General features: G+C 44.0%; 1 long non-coding RNA gene across 1 annotated transcript in view; it reads left to right on the top strand.

Moving 5' to 3' along the window:
- The first annotated feature begins 2,210 nt into the window (after positions 1-2,210).
- Positions 2,211-18,264, top strand: part of LOC109143253 — a 43,552-nt gene continuing 27,498 nt past the window's right edge. The window contains exon 1 of the long non-coding RNA XR_002043288.2: positions 2,211-2,287. This is a non-coding gene — a long non-coding RNA (uncharacterized LOC109143253). The remainder of the gene's footprint in view (positions 2,288-18,264) is intronic.

Here is an 18,264-nt window from a genome sequence, read left to right on the forward strand (position 1 = left end):
CCAGTGGCCACCATGCTGGTTGTTATTAATGCTCCGGTCTGTTCTCAGACCTGGTTCTGTTGCAAAACACATACAAGGAGAAATATGCAAGGGACATTGAGCTCTGCTAAAATAGACCTGCTGTTTTACTGCTAGGTTTCTTTTTCTTCTCTACTGTTTCCCTCTCCTTCATCCTCTTAGTGTGGCATGAGTGTGGGTTCATATAGTAGTTCATTGCAAAATATACAAGATTTAAAAGCAAAACAGAACAAAACTCCCTGAATTGAAATTGCCTCTTTAAAGCTCCAGTGTTAAGTTTGGCCATGATCCATCCTGGAGACTTTCCTTGGCAGAGACTGTGATGAAGACATCTCAGTTTGGAATTGCTCTTTCGGACACAGATTCCCGCAAGAATAACAGGAACATGATAAGCCAAGTTATGCTAGGCAGCAAAACCCACTGCAGTCCAGTGAAGACAATCTGTCCATTCACCTCTTACGGACTTTTCTAGGGCTGCTTGCATGTAAGGGAAGGGGAAGTAAAGGGGACAAGAGGACAGAAATGTTGTTGGGGTTTTAAATTGTGCTGTTTCTGAGGGATTCAATTGTATGTGAAATAGTTGAAGCTTCCACTATGGAAAATGATTATCTTTCACATGCTCTTTATGCTGTGCTTCATTAAAAACTTGTTTCATTGTTGGACTGTGTTGAACTCTTACTGGAAAAATTCCTGCTCTTCTTTTTCTGGCCTGATCCATCTGACTTTATAGCTAAAAGAAATCTGTTAGATTTAGTAGGTAAGTGGTGAGGTTAGAACAAGCAATGCAAAACCAAGTGCGTGTTCTGAGTGATGCTGAATGATAGGAAAGAGGTCTGAAGACTGAGGTCCCTTGTTGGAGCAATGGTATAAATGAGCATATGAATGTAGCCCATTCATTCCTAATTTGGACAATGAAGAGTCTACCCACTTCTTACTGTCTGGCTTGGAATGACAAACAGGTGAGCCTGCCCTCCTTCATTTTCCATCAGGACATTGCTGGTTTGCAGGGCCACCTGAAAACCAATGTGTATTTGTGTAGCTCCTCACAGCAAGTGCTATGTAGAGGCATATACACTCTGCTACTATTTAAAGCATCAATACCAAGTTAGTGCCTGAAATACTACCTCTGACCTGGTTGGCAAAAGTGATTCCATTTACTATGGACAGATTAACATCTTCTTGCTCTGCATTGACTTAGTATCAAGGTCTCTGAGGCGAGAGTTAAGTCAGGGCAAGGTCTTACCCCAAATATTTTGATCCTACTCAATTTAAATGAATTTATCATTATGTTTTGCTATTGAGAATGAAGGAGGTTCACGTGTTTGTGTAATCTCTGTTTGATTTTTAAAATTATTATTATTTTTCCCTCTTCTGCTGGGAGTGAAGTATTTATTTCTGTTGCTTAGAAAGCCCAGCCAAAGCTCATCCATATTTCTGATGCTGGATACAGTCCATGAGCAAATCATGATTTAGTTCTGCATGACATAGAGGGTTTTTCTTTATTTAAAGAATACAGTTTATAGAGCTGCATATGCTAGTGCTTTAAAAGCCCTTCCACTGAGCTCTTTCTTCATAGTACTCAAATGAGAACACAGTGTTTTCTGTACTGTTTGGAATAGCCTGGGAAACAATGCCTCCCAGTGTGAACAGATCTCCTTCGGTGCACTGGCAAACTCATCTCAGAGGAATGTGGTTATCGACTAACCCATGATTTCTGATAGCAATAGCAAAAAAGAGTGGAAAAGTACTCAGCTTCTTGCAGTCCAATAGCACAGCAGTTTACCGATGTGCATGAGAAAGTCGCTTCTATTTAAAATGGTCATAAATCCTATTGGCCCAAACACAGCATCCTGGCTGCCCAGGGGTGGGGAAACAGCTGTGGACCTAGGCCTCTGGTGGTGTAAGCTGGTGTGGCTCTGCTGGTTCCAGCAAAGCAGTTTCATCTACACAAGTTAAATATTTCATCTTAATATACGTTGCAACAGTACTACTTGCAAAAAGAATATTTTCAATTAATGCTTGTGCTTGTGGGAAAACATTCAGATGGAAAATGTAATCATCCATTGTTAACATGAGTGTCTGGATTCAATGACTGAAAGTTGGCATTGATTCATGAAATATGAAATAATGAACACATAGAACAAATACACTTGCATAGAGACTGGCTTTTTTTCCCCTGGGGAGAGACTGGAGAGAGAACAGGTTTTGAGCAATTTGTCCAGTGAGTGGAAGGGAGCTGAGGGACTTGAGTTCTTGGAATGCCGTAAAGGTCAGTGACATTTGTCTTTGCCTCAAATTGGGTGCTGCCCAGATTTTGGGAGGGAGCTCTTCTACTTCCACCCCGTGTTCTGGCAAATGGCGTGCCAGCAAATGTCTGATCATGGATGAGGCACGGGTGGGCAGAGGGGAGCTCACTCTTGTGTCCAGGTCCCTGCTTCACTGTGGTGGGCCAAGGCTTCCTTCCTCCATCAGCTGCTGTGGGCTGAGCTCCCCAGGGTTTGCCAGGCTTCTGGGACTAGGTGCAAGTGGGAGTGCAGAAGAACCTGCTGCTGCAGTGCTGGTAGAGCAGAGTCTGGTTGTGCTTTCACTGTTCCTACTGTATTTCAGTGGTGCTTTGTAAGGAATACCTGAAGGAGACAAAAGCCTTGCAAATCTGAAGGAAAGCACTTCCAGATGTGGCCTCTTCTAGAATGGTTGGCCAGGCTAGGGCAGCTGTCTGCATTGCACAGTTTGAGCTAGAGAAATTAGATTATAACAATCACCAACAAGGAACAGCGAGATGTCCCTAAAGCCAAGGAGAGAAAAGGAGAGGATGTGTCTGCATTCCCTGCACCAGTGGATTCCTCTTCAATCATATGCTGAAGAGATGAGCTACTCTTTCTGAGGCTGATACTCAAGATTGCAAGAGCAACCAGAATTCCCCAAGAGCCTCAAATCTTCCCTGTGGACCTGTGTGTCTGTACAGGAAGAGTCATCTGCAGCACTGCCTTGGTGATTTCGCTTACCACTCTTGTTTTTTATACAAATGATTTTCTTAAGAAATGTTTACCTAGCAGGAAAAAGAAAAAAAGAAAACTCAGCATCAACACAACAGCTGTGTGGTATATCAGAAAGATTTCCCAGGTCTGGCACTTCCCCGGGCCCCCTCCTTCCTTCTGCTAGCTTCGATGTTAACTCTTTAACCTCATTCAAAGTAGGGGTAGGCAGGAAAAAGTTGAGCTCCCTTGTACCACCAGGAAGATGGATTTCCCAGGTCTCAGGCTGCAGCCTGCATTTCTGAGGTTTTTGTTTTGAAACAAAAGGGTTTGAATTCCTTTTTCAGTGCAAGATATATAGGAAATGTAGTTACTGCAAGCAGCCACACCATGGCACTAACAGTGTAGAGTGGTTCTCAGCCAAAACCTAGAGCTCATGTCAAAACTTGCTACACTAGCACATTTTACTACAGCACAGGAATGTTAATATGGTACAATTAAATATTATGTTGCAAGGAAACTACACGTCCCAAACCATTGCAGTATGTATCTATGACACCGGGGGAACTGTTTGTCTCAGCAGTGTGTTTTTATTTATGCCAAACTCCCCTTTTGCCATCGTCCTGCAAAAGTCATTCACAGTCCCAACCAGCATGTGGCCATGGCTGCCTCTGACATCCAGTGCGTGGTGCAAGGAGGAGCAGTGCCAGCTGACTGTGCAGATTCAGGGAAATCAGACACAGTTACCACCAACTTGCTTTGTAATGGGACAGCCAAGAAAGTGCTTCGCAGAGGGTGTCTATGAGAAATCAAGAGCTGCGCTGCCTCTCGCCTCTCAGTTTGTGTTCCAGCCTGGGGCAAGGGCTTTTGGAGGCTGGGGTTCCTGCCATGACAGGGCCTTTGTGGAAGGATATGAACAGGTGCAGATTCACTGGGGAATTTGCTCTCCCTCTAGGTCTGACTGGTGCAATATATCCTGTTGTGACAGGTGATGTGGTTTCAGACCTTCATAATCCTCCCTCCTCTCCAGCTTGTGCAAGGTTGGGGCTTCCTGGTCTAAGTTCTCCCTTAACAGCTGATTCAAATCTTAATGCTTTGCTCTTCGAGCAAAAGATAATTTGCTCAGTCTCCATTTGTTGAAACCACAGATTAGAAAGCTCAGCTGTGAAGTGACCAGGGCGAAAGACCCACTGCAGCAGGAAGAAGTAATACTTGTGTCCCGTCACCTTGTCCTTTGCTCTTCCCCAGTAGTGCCAGCTTGGGTGCTCTGCCAGCCACGCGCATTTTGAGGAACCCTTGGAGATGCTGGGTGATAACTAGTGCAGGAAGGGTGGTCCCAGGGCCTTCCCAGAGAGGAGCTGCTGGCACAGGGATGTTCACACACAAAGATAAAAGTAGAGGTACATGATTACTGTTTTCAAATAGAATCAGTGTATCAGATATTATTTCATCGACTGATTTGTGTTGAGTGAGGGGAAGGCGTCTTAATTAATGTGTGCCATTGCAGTGTAATATCAATATTTATTTAAAAGTTAGATTACTTTCTTATATCCCAAAGTCTGGAGAAAACCATCACATGGGTAAATGACAGATTTGCAGGACAAAGGCTTATATTAATCATGAGCTGTCTCATTTTGTTAATTCTAAGTTAGAGGAAAAAACTGTGACATGAAAAGTACTTAAGCAAATAATTAATGTTATTTCACTCTGAAGTTTGGTAGACCTTCATTTTCTTTCTATTTTGCAAGTCATGTTCCTCTGCTCTGAAAAACTCCCGTTTTCCTCTTATTCTGTAAGTGAATAATGTAGAGCTGCATGGAGAATCTGCCCCTTTGCCAGAAAAAAGCACCTGGAGCATCACTGCAGTGCACAGTCCAGCTCTGGAATTAATTCACCCAACTTATAACTGGGTTAAATCATGCTCTGGCTCCTGTGCTTGATAGGACCCTTCCAGGGGCTTCTGGATGCCCTGGAGGAAGTCGGGAGCTCATCATGAAGACTGCCACCAACCTGCCTGGGGAAGCAACAAGAGCAGCCAGGCTGGGACTACTCTCCCTCCAAGGCTGCATGACTGGCTGTGACCCTGTCTCCTGAAAATCTGATTCAGTCACATCAGCCTCATGCCGGCAGTGTTTCAAACCTCAGGGTGTGTTTGTTGCCACAGCCTGTGTGATTTTCACAAACTGTTCAAATCACAGCTAGTAATCCATTGTTGGTGGTAGAGGTGGTGGGAAAGAGGAGGAGGAAGGTTGTGTTAAAGAAAAGATTCATGTCTTTTTTCTGTCAGCTGAAAATTTTTTTCTGTGGTCAAAACTATGGAATACTTTTTATTTGATTTTTTTGAAGGACAAACTTCTGTTGAAGGAAAAAAAAACCAACCATGAAAGCTATAAGACCAGTATCCTTATTTCTGTGAAAAAGGAAAAAAAAAAGTCATTTTGCCAAATTGATGTTTTCAAAAGCCATTACCACACTAATGCTTCAATATGAAGAAGTATGAGCTCTCTGTATCCTTCTACTGCCACCCCAGGGAGAGAGGCCAGGGAAGAACAGGCTCAAGGATCTCTGGAACCAGGATCTTGCTCACAGCTTTCTAAGGCACCATTTCCTTCTGTCTCTTTGCCTGCAGACATCTACCTGGCCAGCTCCTCAGACACTGCCTCTCTGTTTAGATAGAACTGAATCTTTCCTTTTTTTTTTTTTTTTTAATGGGTTGATTTGAATCAGGTCCTCACTCCTAACAGTCAGTGCATTCAGGATTTTTTTGGGTAACACTTTCAACCTCAGCTGTGCTCTTCCAGGAAGGGCCCTGCCATAGCTGTGTCTCTGTGCATGGCTGGGAATGAGTGATCCCCTCCAGGGATCAGAGAGCTGTGCTCCAGCCCAATGAAATTACATTTTTATCTATTGCAAGCTGAGTGGAGGGGAGAACCAGTAGTATGCTCCTTGGCTCTCCCCTAAAATAAACCAGGGAGGCCCAGACACCTCTACAGGTAATTGGGGATTCAATCTCACAATTTGCTAAGGTATCAAGATTTCAGCTGCTCAAGGGTGCATGTCTGTTGTCTACCCCACAGAGTACAGATACACATTTTCTTTTCCACGTAGGCAATTCATAGGTTCCACTGTAGGATTAGTGTAAATAATCCCATCTGGTAAGTTTTCTAGACAAAAGACTGCCTATGAGCTAATACCATGAGAACAATTCCTCTATCTGTATTCCCCAAAAACCTCTTGAAATTCTAGGCAATGAGAGTGAGACTTTTTAAAGTTAAGTGGGAAAAAAGAACAATTACTCAAGTTGCAGAGATGCAAAAGCAGTAGGATTTGCACTGCTGGTTCTTCAGTGGTCCTTGTACCCAAGTCTGTTCTGGATGTACCCCACTTCTGACAATAAGCATAATTAGATGTAGCAACCACTTGGGCTCTTTTTTTTTTTTTTAATCCGTTGAGGATTCCTTGACTAATATTTATATTAGTTAAGGTTGCAATCTAATCTCATCTTCTGCAAGTCCATGCACATTCTAGTGGGTCAAGCTCTTTTCTGTAAGCAAGGTCTGTTGGGTGACAGATGCTTGGAGAGCTGGTTATAACTCAGTATAACGCAGTATTCTGTGTACTGTCCCTACTTGCATCTTCTGGACATTGGAAACACCAATTAAAACCTGCCATGATGTGACCACATCTTCTTCCATCCTTTCGGCTCCTGTCCAGCTCCTTGCACCCAAAGCTCAAAAGGCGCTAATGCACATCTCTGTGGGCTGGCTGCCTGCACTGCAATAAGGAAATTCCCCAGCTGGTCTGGAAAGGGAGCTCCACTCCAGTGGCACTGCTGGCTAGGTGAAAAGGGAGAGAGGCAGTACTTGGTCAAGGCATCTCAATTCTGCACAATTTCTCTGCCATCAAAACGAGGAAGACTCCTGAAGGCTGATGAACCTCCACCCATTGAGGGCCTTTTTCTCATTGCAGTCACCCCTTATTAAGCAAGAGGGGCAGGAAAGTCTAATATAAGTCTAACAGGCAATTTTGCAAGTTGATTTTTGTACTTCAGATAGATTACAGCAACAGATATGAGTTCCTGTATATTATGTAGCTTATTTCAGCCTCTGATTATGTTATATTGTGTGCACAAGCCCTTTCTTGACACTTGACACGGCAGCTGCCAAAGCTGGTTTCTGGACAGGTCTGTCTTGGGAACAGTGTGTGCTGTGATTTGGATAAAGGGTGCTCGGTCTGGATGTGTGTCTCTGCTTGCCCCTTCCACTGCAACTTTGTTGTGGTAACTTTTATGAAACCCAAACCAGCTGCTTCCTAGTTTTACACAAAACACATTAATTGGGACCTCTGGCTTTGTTGTAACAACCAACTCCTACTTGTAGGAATTGTATACCTATGATCCTCATTTCCGCAAACTGCAGAAGTTTGCATTGCCTCAAAGTTTGACACAGGGATTATTAAGAATCGGTAAGTGAAATCATAGAAAACTTTTTCGTGAGTCCTTCATGGCCCCAATTCTACTAAAAATAACTGCTGACAGATCTGATTTCCACGTCAGAATGAAAAAGACTGGCAGGTAATTCACCTGTGTCAGTCACTGACTATATTGTCTGGTTGCACTTTTAGTCAGCTCCTTGCACAAATGCTCCTCAAAAAGTGAAGCTGCCTTCCTGAATTAGTTCCTCTGTAAGGTTATCCGCTTTTAAAACCAAAAGAGTCCCAGCTACAAATAAAGCAGCAGCAGGAGGAGTTAAAATCTTTGCATTCCCTTGATACATTCAACTCAATCGTATTTCTATAAATGTATTTTATATATATATATATGTATTATTCTTAGTACTCTTTTAACAAATCTAAAAATTCTGTACCTCTTTTAAAATGCATTAAGTTTTCAGAATTATTTAAGAGATGCTGGAGGGGGGCATCTGTATCTCTTGTTGTGAAGATTTTTGTTTTTAGAAGACCTGTCCCTGTGATTCACAAGCCACTGATTTACACAGTCGCACTAGCCACGTGAGCACTCTTGACTTTGTCATGAGGGTCACAGTCCAAACCCTCCCAGCCTATCCTTGGCCCAGCGCAACCTCCCAAGCCTCTGAAGTCAAGGGCAGAGCTTGTCTCACTGCGAAACAGGAATGAAGTCCTAATCTGTGTAAGCACCTTTTCTAGATAAGTCCTTGGTTCATGGAGGAGTTTGTTGCTCTGATTGTGTCAGCTTAATGAGAGCAGAGTAGCTGCTCCCCAGTGGATTTGGTTGCTGTGGCAGCTGGTCTGGCTTGCTCATATCACTACAGCTCTGTTTATGATGGAGCATTTACACAGGCATGTGTATCCTTTTTGTTATAGAGCCACCTGGCAAAGCTTTGCTGCCTTCACCCTCGGCTCTACAGGCTGGGAGCACGTGTTGGATATTTGGGTCTATCAGAAGCCAGGCGATGAGCACGAGTGGTGCTGTGGGACTGAGGGTAAGACCTGCATTTGAACTGGCAGTGTAGGGATGGAACTGCTGGGTGTACTGTTCAGCAAGCATTCCTGGTTAAAGCAAAAAACCTGGTTGCTTACAGAACACAGACATCTAGGGTGTCAAATACAGCAGGCTCAAGTGCTGCTGCTCAGTGGTTGGGTCACACTGGTTTCAGCAGTTGAGGGGTTGATTTCACTGCCTACTGTTTTAGCTGATCGACCTTCTCAAGAAATGAAATAGGAACTAAGTGGTTTTGTGGTTCAGAAGCTTAATTTTGCTTCCTAGCATGACAACCCTGCTGCTCTTCCCCAGGAACGTTGCTTTCTTGGCTTGTACCCTTGCAACAGCAGCCAGAAAAATATAGGCAGCCTCATGCCTCAGTTAACTCAGCTTTACATGACATTAAAGAGCATGCCAAGCCAATGAAAATGGGAACATGAACAGTGGTAGGTGGTAGCCATTCATCTGCTCCTAGAAGTTTTGTCTTGCTTTCATTGCTGTCGATCCCCCTGTACTAGTCTGGTTGCCTCTGTCAGTGGCAGAATAGGCAGGGCCATGCAGACACGGTTATGGGAGAAAGAATGACCTGTTGTAGTGAGAGTTTTGTGTTTGGAGCTTGTCATGCGATGAAATTGTCCATGCTTGGACAGGGAAGGGAGGAACTGCTGCGAGCTGATGGCTGCTTGGAGTTGCTCAGGCTCCCTAGATTAAAGTGCTGTTTCACCTCATGTATGCCTAGTTGGTGTTGGTCATGGCATAACCATTTTACAAACACTGGACTTAGACACATCTTCGGGAATTATCTGAAATAAAGAGCAGAAAACATCAATTACTGTGTCTGCCCTGGTTATTATTATGCTCTGGTCTGTTCCCCTTCCAGAATCATATTTCTGTGGGGTGTGAAGGCTATTGGAGACTGGTAAATCTGAGCATTTCATGGAGCTGCTGAGTGACAGCAGAGAATGTGAGGGGTTGCTGCTGTGCCACTGGTGGAGGGGCAAGCAGCCAGGGAGCTGGAAAAGGTGCTGCTCCCAGGGATGGCTGGCTGTGAGCCAGCTGCCTGCTGGGGCTGCTTTAGTGTGGTATTGCGCTGGGGCATGTATATTCTACTGCACGGAAAGGCTCATAAGCCCAAGCAGAGCATCACGGTAATGCAGTTCTCACCTTTCTGCACTTGGAGTCTATAATCCTAGATAATAACCACAGCCACAAAGATAACGAAATCCTACCTGAAAGTGCATTTATTGAAAACTGCCACCATATCCATTGGCCTAGAGGTGCTTTAGTTTTTACTAGCAATTTCCTAGAGGTGCTCTCAGTTTTGTGGCAGCACAGCACATGCCAGCAATGCCATGCTGGCTAAGTGACTGGCTGCAAGGTGCTTCTCCCAGCCAAGACCATGTACACATGGCTCAGCATCAAATCTGGAGACTTCCCAGTTGTGGGGCCAACACCTTGGCTAGTCATCCTGGGCTGTCTTCCTATTCCAGGAAGAGATTTGAGTGTTTGTCGAAAGAGGTTTGTCTTATAATAAAATGGCTGATTTCCATCAGTATACAGTAGCTCCATTCCTAGAGACCTTCTTGTGGAGGGTAGGGCAGGGATTTGAGTCTCTTCTCTGTCTGAGAGGATCCTCAAGCCAATTCCTTCCTGTTGGTCCCAAATCACTGGGCTATAAACCATTCTGTGGGGGCAGGATTGAGAGGGACAAACATCATCCTTCCCTGTGCCTAAGAGCCTTGGTGGATGAGAAGGGCATTGCCTTTACTAAACTTGTGCAATACTGAAGAGCAGCAAAGGGAGGAGTAGCATGCTTCTCCTTTGCCAGTGCATATGTCTGAAAAAAAGTGCTTATAGCTGAAAGACATGGCCTCAGGCAGAAGTTTCCCATCAATTGAGAAGAGCAGTGCTATACTGGACTATTTTGTGAGAGGCTGGAGTGCAGCTCCGTTGTCCACCTGCATTTTAAGTGAGAGACAAATGCCTGGGTAGCTGAGTCAAACCTGGGCTCTGTGGTGCTTTCATGTGCCAGGAGAGGCACCTGGAAGAGAAAATCTGTGGTGAGCACAGCATAGCACAGCACTACATGGCACAGCCAAGCCTCTGAGAGCTGGAACAGGCAGGGACAAATATGCAAAACTGAATTTTGGATGCAGGTGCAGGGAGTGGTTGGCACATCCCCTGGACGTGAAGCCAGTGCCTTGACTGGCAGCTCATGATGGGCAGCTGAACATGTCCCCAGAAGTGTTGGCAGCATCTGCAGGGCCTAGGGCCTTTTGGCACTGCAAGCCTGGGGACTGCCATGGGGTCTGGAGCACTGCTCTGCCTCCATTGCAATAGAAAAGTGATCTGACCAGTGCCAGCTGAGTATTTTAATCTGCCAAGGATTCATAGGCATGGGGGCCTGCTTTGCACTCTTTTGAGGAAGAACGTTTTGGCTGCAGGAGGGGTTTCACAATAATGCTTTCTTGCCTTGTAATAGATACAGGCTGCTTTAAAAAGCTTCAGGTGTAGATAATTTCCTTAGGCCAGCCTTTGGGCTCTGTACCTCCTGTACCCTAAATGCCTGCACTGAGTCCATGGGCACCCCTCTGATGGGGCTGAGCACCCTGAGACAGTGCCCAGCACCATGTGGGTTCTCCTACAGCTGCTACCCAGAGCCACATGTGGACTCGACCTTGCAAGGCAATAACTCTTACAAAAAGATCACCCTGGCTGTTACTAGCACTGAAAAAAGTGGTTGACAGTGGTTGGACCTCCCGCGTTTCTCATCCCCACGTGAATTGTCTGTGGCTGGTCACATGTAGCCATGCTGCCGATGGGGCTGTGCCGAGGCACGGTGCGATGCCAGTGCAGTGCTTACCTGCTCAGCTCAGGGACCAGCATTCCCAGGCACATCTGTCTGCACTGTCAGAGTGCTAATATGTGGTGCCATTTTACCAAGATAATATTCACCCTTAAGTTTTCCTTATCAAGCTTTTCCTTAGTAGGTTGCAGTGGATGGCCTTTGCCTCAAATATGAGGCATACTCTGGTAAAACCAGGGAGGGAGCTCCATCAGCCAGCAGTAGGGTTGGGCAGTTAGGAGCCTCCCAGATCCCAGTGTGCTTTTTAGGAGTCAGCCTCTTGCTTCCAAAGACCTAACCTATTCCTTCAGCTTGTGCACTGACACAAAAATCCAACATGGAAATGAAGAAAAGCAACAACAACCCAGATGACTGGAAGCATGTCTGAGTGCTAGTGATATATTTTAATAAACACAATGCTGCTTTTCATCACACCCCTCCCCTCTCCTCTTGTTATCCCAGGATTCTTTTAAAGCCTGCAGTGAGATGCCAAATTGCAGCTTATGCATTTCAGGGACCTAACTGAAAACAGATGCTGTGTTCCTGTGAGCTGCCTCCCTGGTTGAGACAGGTCTGCCATCGCAGGGACTGCCAGAACGTGGGGTACCCTGGGGGGCACATCCTCCACACAGGAAGCTGCTGAGCACATCACCCTACCCTTCAACTCTGCCCAAGACCCCTGGTATTTTTTTTTATCCACTTTTCTCACATGGAGAGCAAGACCCCAAAAGGAAAATCAAGAGCAGTCTCCAACTTCCCCTTCTCCCCCCCCATCCCACCATTAGTGTTCAGGGAAAACAGAACTGAAACAAATTGCAATGTTTAGGAACTGGCTAAAATTAGTATTAATCATGAATGATGACATTCTCATCAGAGAGGGAAATAGTTAATTTTTTCTCCCCCATAGGTACTGCTTTTTGTTGGTGCTGCAGAGCAATTTGCTGTGCAGCTGGGAAAAAGATGTCCAAACCCTCTGCTTCCACCCACGGCAGAGTTGGCTGCTGCTTCATTACAGGAATTAAAAAGGGACTTGAAAACATGATAAACATGTTCATTAGGGAAGTTTGCCTTTACTTACTTGGACTTTTTCTGCAAACACAGTGCTGGTATGACAACCAAGGAAGGCCATGGGAATCTGCATCATGGTTCCTGCAGGATTTAGCTGGAGGGACTGGAGATACCGTGGTCCCTGGGTTCACCAGCAACAGCTCTGCTGTGCTGCAGTGAGGCTGGTCCCCATGAAAGGCATGGGGACAGTCTGTCCCTCTGATGGCAAATAAAACTTCATCTAGGGATGGTTGCTTGTGACAAGTAGGGGCACTTTTTCAAGGTTTCTTGAGCCTAAAGAAAGAGGGTGGTTGAAGTGAGAGATGTGTCTTTTATGTATCTGTTAAATAAATCAAGTTTGAGGGAGAACTACTATTGTGTACTGAAGAAAAGACGGTTGTTATGGAGCAAAGGAGCTGAAGCGTCTGCCAAAGTGTCTGATACGATTCAAAGCCTTTCGACTTTACATAAAGGAACTACACGGCTCAGCTAAGTAGGCTGGTTAAAGCCAAGCAGTCTCTTACACTTTAAACAAAAACTAGATAAAAGCTTCTCTCTGCCACGTGGCTGGGAATAATGTGCTGCCTCTGGACTCCTTGAACCTGACTTGGCAGGCACTAATTTATCTGCTTTGACTGGGCAGCACTGAAGAGCCCTTCCTTGCTTCAGGAAGGCTGTAAATATGCTCACAGTGACAAATGCAGCTCTTGCTTACACTACAGTAGGAAAAAACAACTTGCATAAAGAATACCCGACTCTAAGTTGGCAAGTTTTGGACAGTATCAGTGCCATCAAATCTTAAAAAAATCAGTAAAAATGTGCCATGGAAAAAAGAAAACTCCATTGTGTAAAGTGTCTTGGTGTTTTTAAAGTTGTGATTGCTATGGTGATACAGACTGCATTTGTCCACTTCAGTATATTTTAACAACAGAAGAAATATTTTCATCTCTGGAATTCAGACACTGAAGTGAGTCTGTGTGGTCCAGGGCCTGATACCCTGGTAAAGGGAGCCAGCTGGGGGCATGGGAAGGCCCATCATGTGGCTCTGTAAGAAATCTTCTGAATTCTCTCTTCCATCAAAATACTGAAAATGAAAACCCACTGAAAATGAAAACCCACTCTCTCTAAAATAAGCTCTTTAATTCATAAATGAGAAGTTGTATGTGGAAAGGGCTGAGTGCATAATTTCCTCCCATCAGTAGTGTGTCAGGTAAATCAGAGATGTTCAAAACGTGCCCACGACAGACAGTGAGGGTTGACTGAAGCAGTGTCTGGATGGAGGATGCTTCCTCCTGAAACAGCTACTGGCATTAAAGCTGCCCTTTGCATTTATGTCAGACAACATCCTGGGTAGAACTGTTAATAGGCTACAAAATATATGTGTTTTTCTTTCATGACTCCTTTCTAAGTACATACCTTGCTTTTTTCTGGTTGGTTGGATTTTTGTTTGTTTGTTTGCTTGCTTGTTTCTTTGTTTGCTTTCAGTATGTTTTTCAAGCAAGCGCTCATTTTTTCTGTTGGAGGGTGATACATCCACCAGGATGGGAAAACTTCTCACTGACACTTGCCAAAAATTTCATTTTAAGTGCTCATTTGTTTAATACAGTGACAGAGTTTTATTTTAAAACATGTCTGTTTTTGTTTAGGTAAGCATAGCAAGCTTGGTGGTAGGGAAGTAATGCTCATTACTGCTATTATTATTGTTAAGCCAAAACTTTTGAGTACGAGTGGGTGAAAATAGGAAAAAGCCACATTCTAGCATGTCTTCATCACATGACAGAGTTTTTTTTTAAGTCATGCTTGGAAATTGTATGTTTACTTGTGTCGACTGCACTGGTTTATTTTAAAATGTTGGGTTTTTTACCTTCATTATTGGCTTCATCTCAGAAGTCAATCTCATGAGTGTGAGTAAAATGCGTGTGTACTCTAGGTGCAGCTTCTTGGGGTGAAGACACTTTTGCCAGTGTCTGTAGACATTTCTCCACCTTTCCAACTACCCAGATCTATCTACCTGAGAGTAGAGGACCTGGTGTGGGAGGTGCAGAGGGGCAGCATTCTACAGACCTGTCTGCTGACGTGGAGGGGGCCCTGATCCTGCCTGCGTGAGAGGCATGAGTCCTGCAGGGAGCATAACACTGGGACTGAGAGACCCCCTTGCTCTGCTTGCCTTGTTTTCCTGCAGAGTGTAGAACTTGGTGCCCATGGAATGCAGAGATACACCCACACAAAGTAAGACAGAGGTTTCCCCATTGTGCTGAGGAGAGAAAGAAGATGCCTGTGGGTCAGGACCAGCAGGGGTTTTATAACTGTAATTTTGGTCTCTGTGGATTCATAAATTGAAGCATGTTTTTTGAAAGTTTTTATATGTTCTGAAGCCTTTGTCCAAAGCAATTATATGATTTATTAAAAATTTTTGATATGAAGGGATTCTCATATAGCAAGGATAAAACAGGAGAGGTTCATTGTCAGAAGTCATTAATAAGCTCCAAGGGGAAGAGACTGTCAGGAAAAGGAAATTCTCTGGCATGGCAGAATGGCAGGCAATTAATAATTTCTGTAATTATACTACATAATAACTAGAGTACATTCTGACTGTTCATCAGTGGCTTGCCAGGCTTCATTACTCCCAGGTTCTTTCTGGTAAAAAAGCCAAACCAACAAGCAAATCTCATCGTGTTTTGTGTGACTTCAGCTCTTCATGAAATCTTGAAGGTGATGTTTGATATTGAGTCAGAACTGGTCTGTTTTATAATTTAGGGAGAGAAGTCCTTCCAAAGGCTTTGACACAGCTAGACAGGGCTGTCACCAGAATGTGGCAAGACCTCAGATTTAAAAGAATTACGGCAAAAGTATGTAGTGATTAAAAAATTAGAACTTTGTGTTGTGTTACATATGGGAAGCTGAAGTTGTTGTGAGCAAAATTAGTGCTGCTTAGAATAGTGATCCCTGATAGCCATTAAAACTGTGTGTGGACAATGACTTGTTAATTTTCTTTCATGAAAAACAGACAAATGCCTTTTGCATGCAGTGATCCAATGGTATGGGTGAGAGCTGGTCAATCAGCTGGATTTTGCAGAACCCAGTGAAAAAGTGCCTGAACAGTTCGTACCTAGGATGGAAGATGTCTCAAAGAAATGACAGTGTTTCTTGACCAGGGAAAGGCCAGCTGTGTTATGGTAGCCTCAGTGACATGGACTTGAAGCTTGCTATCAGGAGAGTATATGCTGATAAGAGGAATGTGCAGCTCTAGCAAATTAAATGTTTTGGGATGGGCATCCCAGAATAATTTATTCGACTGACTGAGAATATCTGCTGAGTCCTGAATTATGTGCCTTTCATTCTGTCACGTATTACTGCTGGAGCATTGACAAAGAGGCCATTTCCAGTGACAGTCGTGTTTGAGCCAAGGCTGTGCAAGTTTGTGATGCTGTTGTGATGTGTGCTGTTTTCAGGTAAGGGAGCCCTGGCGACCCAGGGTTGAAATTATTTCCTCGACTATTGTATAATGGATTATCTTTGTAAAAAACCTTGATGTAAAAGATGGCTGAAGAAATGTAGCAAATCTAGTGGACAATTTAGGGCTCAAAAAATGTTTCAGACTATGAGACCAGCATAAAATTTTAGTTCATGGCACACAAAGCAATGATGCAAATATTGTTCACTAATATGTGTTGGAAAGGAAGAAGAGGATGCAGAAATCACAGGTGAGGAGTGAATTTCAGAGGAGGATGCAAAGTCTTGAGCAGAATATGTCACCTTTCTGAGAACTGGCTCTGAAAAAGTGCAGGTGTGAGGGAAGCCAGTGGTACTCCAGGCTCCTAGGTAGGGGTTTCAAGAGTGATGCTATTTTGTAAATTATTATAAAGCTCTTGATAAACCCAGAGCTTTTGGCTGTGAGGAGCTCCCTTGCCATGAGCTTGGCCAGGTGAAACATTGTACAGGGCCATTGGAAAGTATCTGGTCATTGCTGAAGGGGATTCCATAATTAGACCAATGTGGTGTCATAAATATGACAAAGCAGATGAAGACTCCAAGGCTTTCACCAAAACAGAGCTGACTCAGTGAGGGTGTCAAATACTCCCCCTGACTCTCCCACTGAGCATCTGAAGGCAGAGGAACTGAATGTCTCCTCTTTCCAAAACTGCACGTAACCAGTGCCACTGAATGTGTTTCTGGCTTCCTCAGATTCATCATGGTGCTTCTGGAAGTGCTATTAGCTTGTGAACATGTGCAAGGGGAGAGTTGTCTTCAGAGAACAAGGATTTCTGCCAGCTCCTCTGTGCTTTAAGTATTCAAAATCATAACCACCCTGTTGGCGTAGCAACAAGAAGAGGTGAAATGATGGCATGTGGCCCATGGAAAACTTCCATATACCTTTTAAGAAGGCATGGAATTTGTGTGGCATTTTTCTTAGATGGCCAGACATGCTGCTTTCCTAAATTATTCATTTGACCCAAGGAAGTAGTATCAGGGTTCCTGTTGTGGTGGTTTGAAATGGGGAGATTAAATGTGGCACGTTCTTGGTTGTTTGCCAAGAGGGAGGGATGAGACATCTGAGAGCTTGTGTGGATGCTGAGCCCTTTCCAGGAGTGGAGAAACAAAACTGAACAGTGCAAGCTAGATGGCATGGGAATCGGGTTAAAAAGAAAAAGGAGGTATGCCTTTAAGATGATGAGATACAAAAGTCATCTTTGGATGGTCTCCCAGATGCTTAGCTTGTGACAATAAAACACAGAAAATATTAAACACCTGTCTCCTTCCCTCTAGATGGTTATGTAGCAGGTTGTGACCAGCTTGTGAACTGTGAGGTGGCCACTTCCAGCAAAGAGCAGCAGAAAAGTGCTGCAGAGGCAGACAGATGCAGAGGGCAGTCATCTCTTGCTGCTGTTTAGCAGAGACCATGTGAAGCAGGAGCTGAGAACTCCATTTCTATTTCCTTTCTTTCTTAATGGGAGCTTTACCAGTGCAGTAGAAGTTTGTCATATTTGCCATTAATTTTTTTGACATTAAGTAGGAGGTTTTTTTTTTTTTCCTGGTAAAAAACTCCACCGTAATTCCCTCCCTCATCACCTTTAAAGTTACATGCCAACCTCTCTGTTTTGATGATGGTTATATCCAGAAGGTTTATGCTGCTTTACTAAATCATTTAAAATCCTGCTTAAAATGCTTTCCTCTGCTTAATCTGTAATTTTTCAAAATAGTTTAAAAGGCCTTAGAGATTTCACCGCCCATCTTGTCTTTTTAGGCTTAAGGCCCAGGTATTTTTTGATAGATTGCCCATCTCACTGCAGATGTACTTTGAAACAGTTTTGTTTGGAGAGGTGCTGCATACCTACACCCTGTAATCTCCCAATGTGCATCTGCAGCTGACCCCACCTACTGCTTCTTATAAAACTTAGTTTTGCTGCTTTGGGGAAAATATAGACCGTCTATAGTTGGAAAAGCTGTGTTTTCACTTGCCTCTGAATTATTATTTTTGTTTGTTGCAGAGGGCTTAAGCCCTTTCAAGCCCACAACCCCATTGGGGCTGCAATAAATCCTGAAGAGATGCTTCAGTGTAGTCATGTCTGGCAGCTGTGCTGTCATTTGCCAATGTCAGAATGGAGGTCCTGCTCATGCCACAAAAACTGACATAAAGATAAAGAACATTTTTATGGTAAAAAACTAGCATTTCACAACAGCTGGAGAACAGGAGATACCTGAAAGTAGAAAAGTTACAGGTAGAGTCCCTTAAAACTGCACTTATTTAACATGCCCTCTTAAACAGCCATGCCACAAAAACGAAAAAAAAAATAGCTGTTAAATGAGAAAATATATGCACAGGTTTGAAAAATCAATCAAATTTTACATTCAACATGAAGAGACTTAAAAAACCAGTGAGGCTAGTGAGGCACAGTGTTGGGCTTGGATATACCTGG

The sequence above is a fragment of the Corvus cornix genome, chromosome 1A, assembly GCF_000738735.6.
Source record: "Corvus cornix cornix isolate S_Up_H32 chromosome 1A, ASM73873v5, whole genome shotgun sequence".
NCBI classification, from domain to species: domain Eukaryota; kingdom Metazoa; phylum Chordata; class Aves; order Passeriformes; family Corvidae; genus Corvus; species Corvus cornix.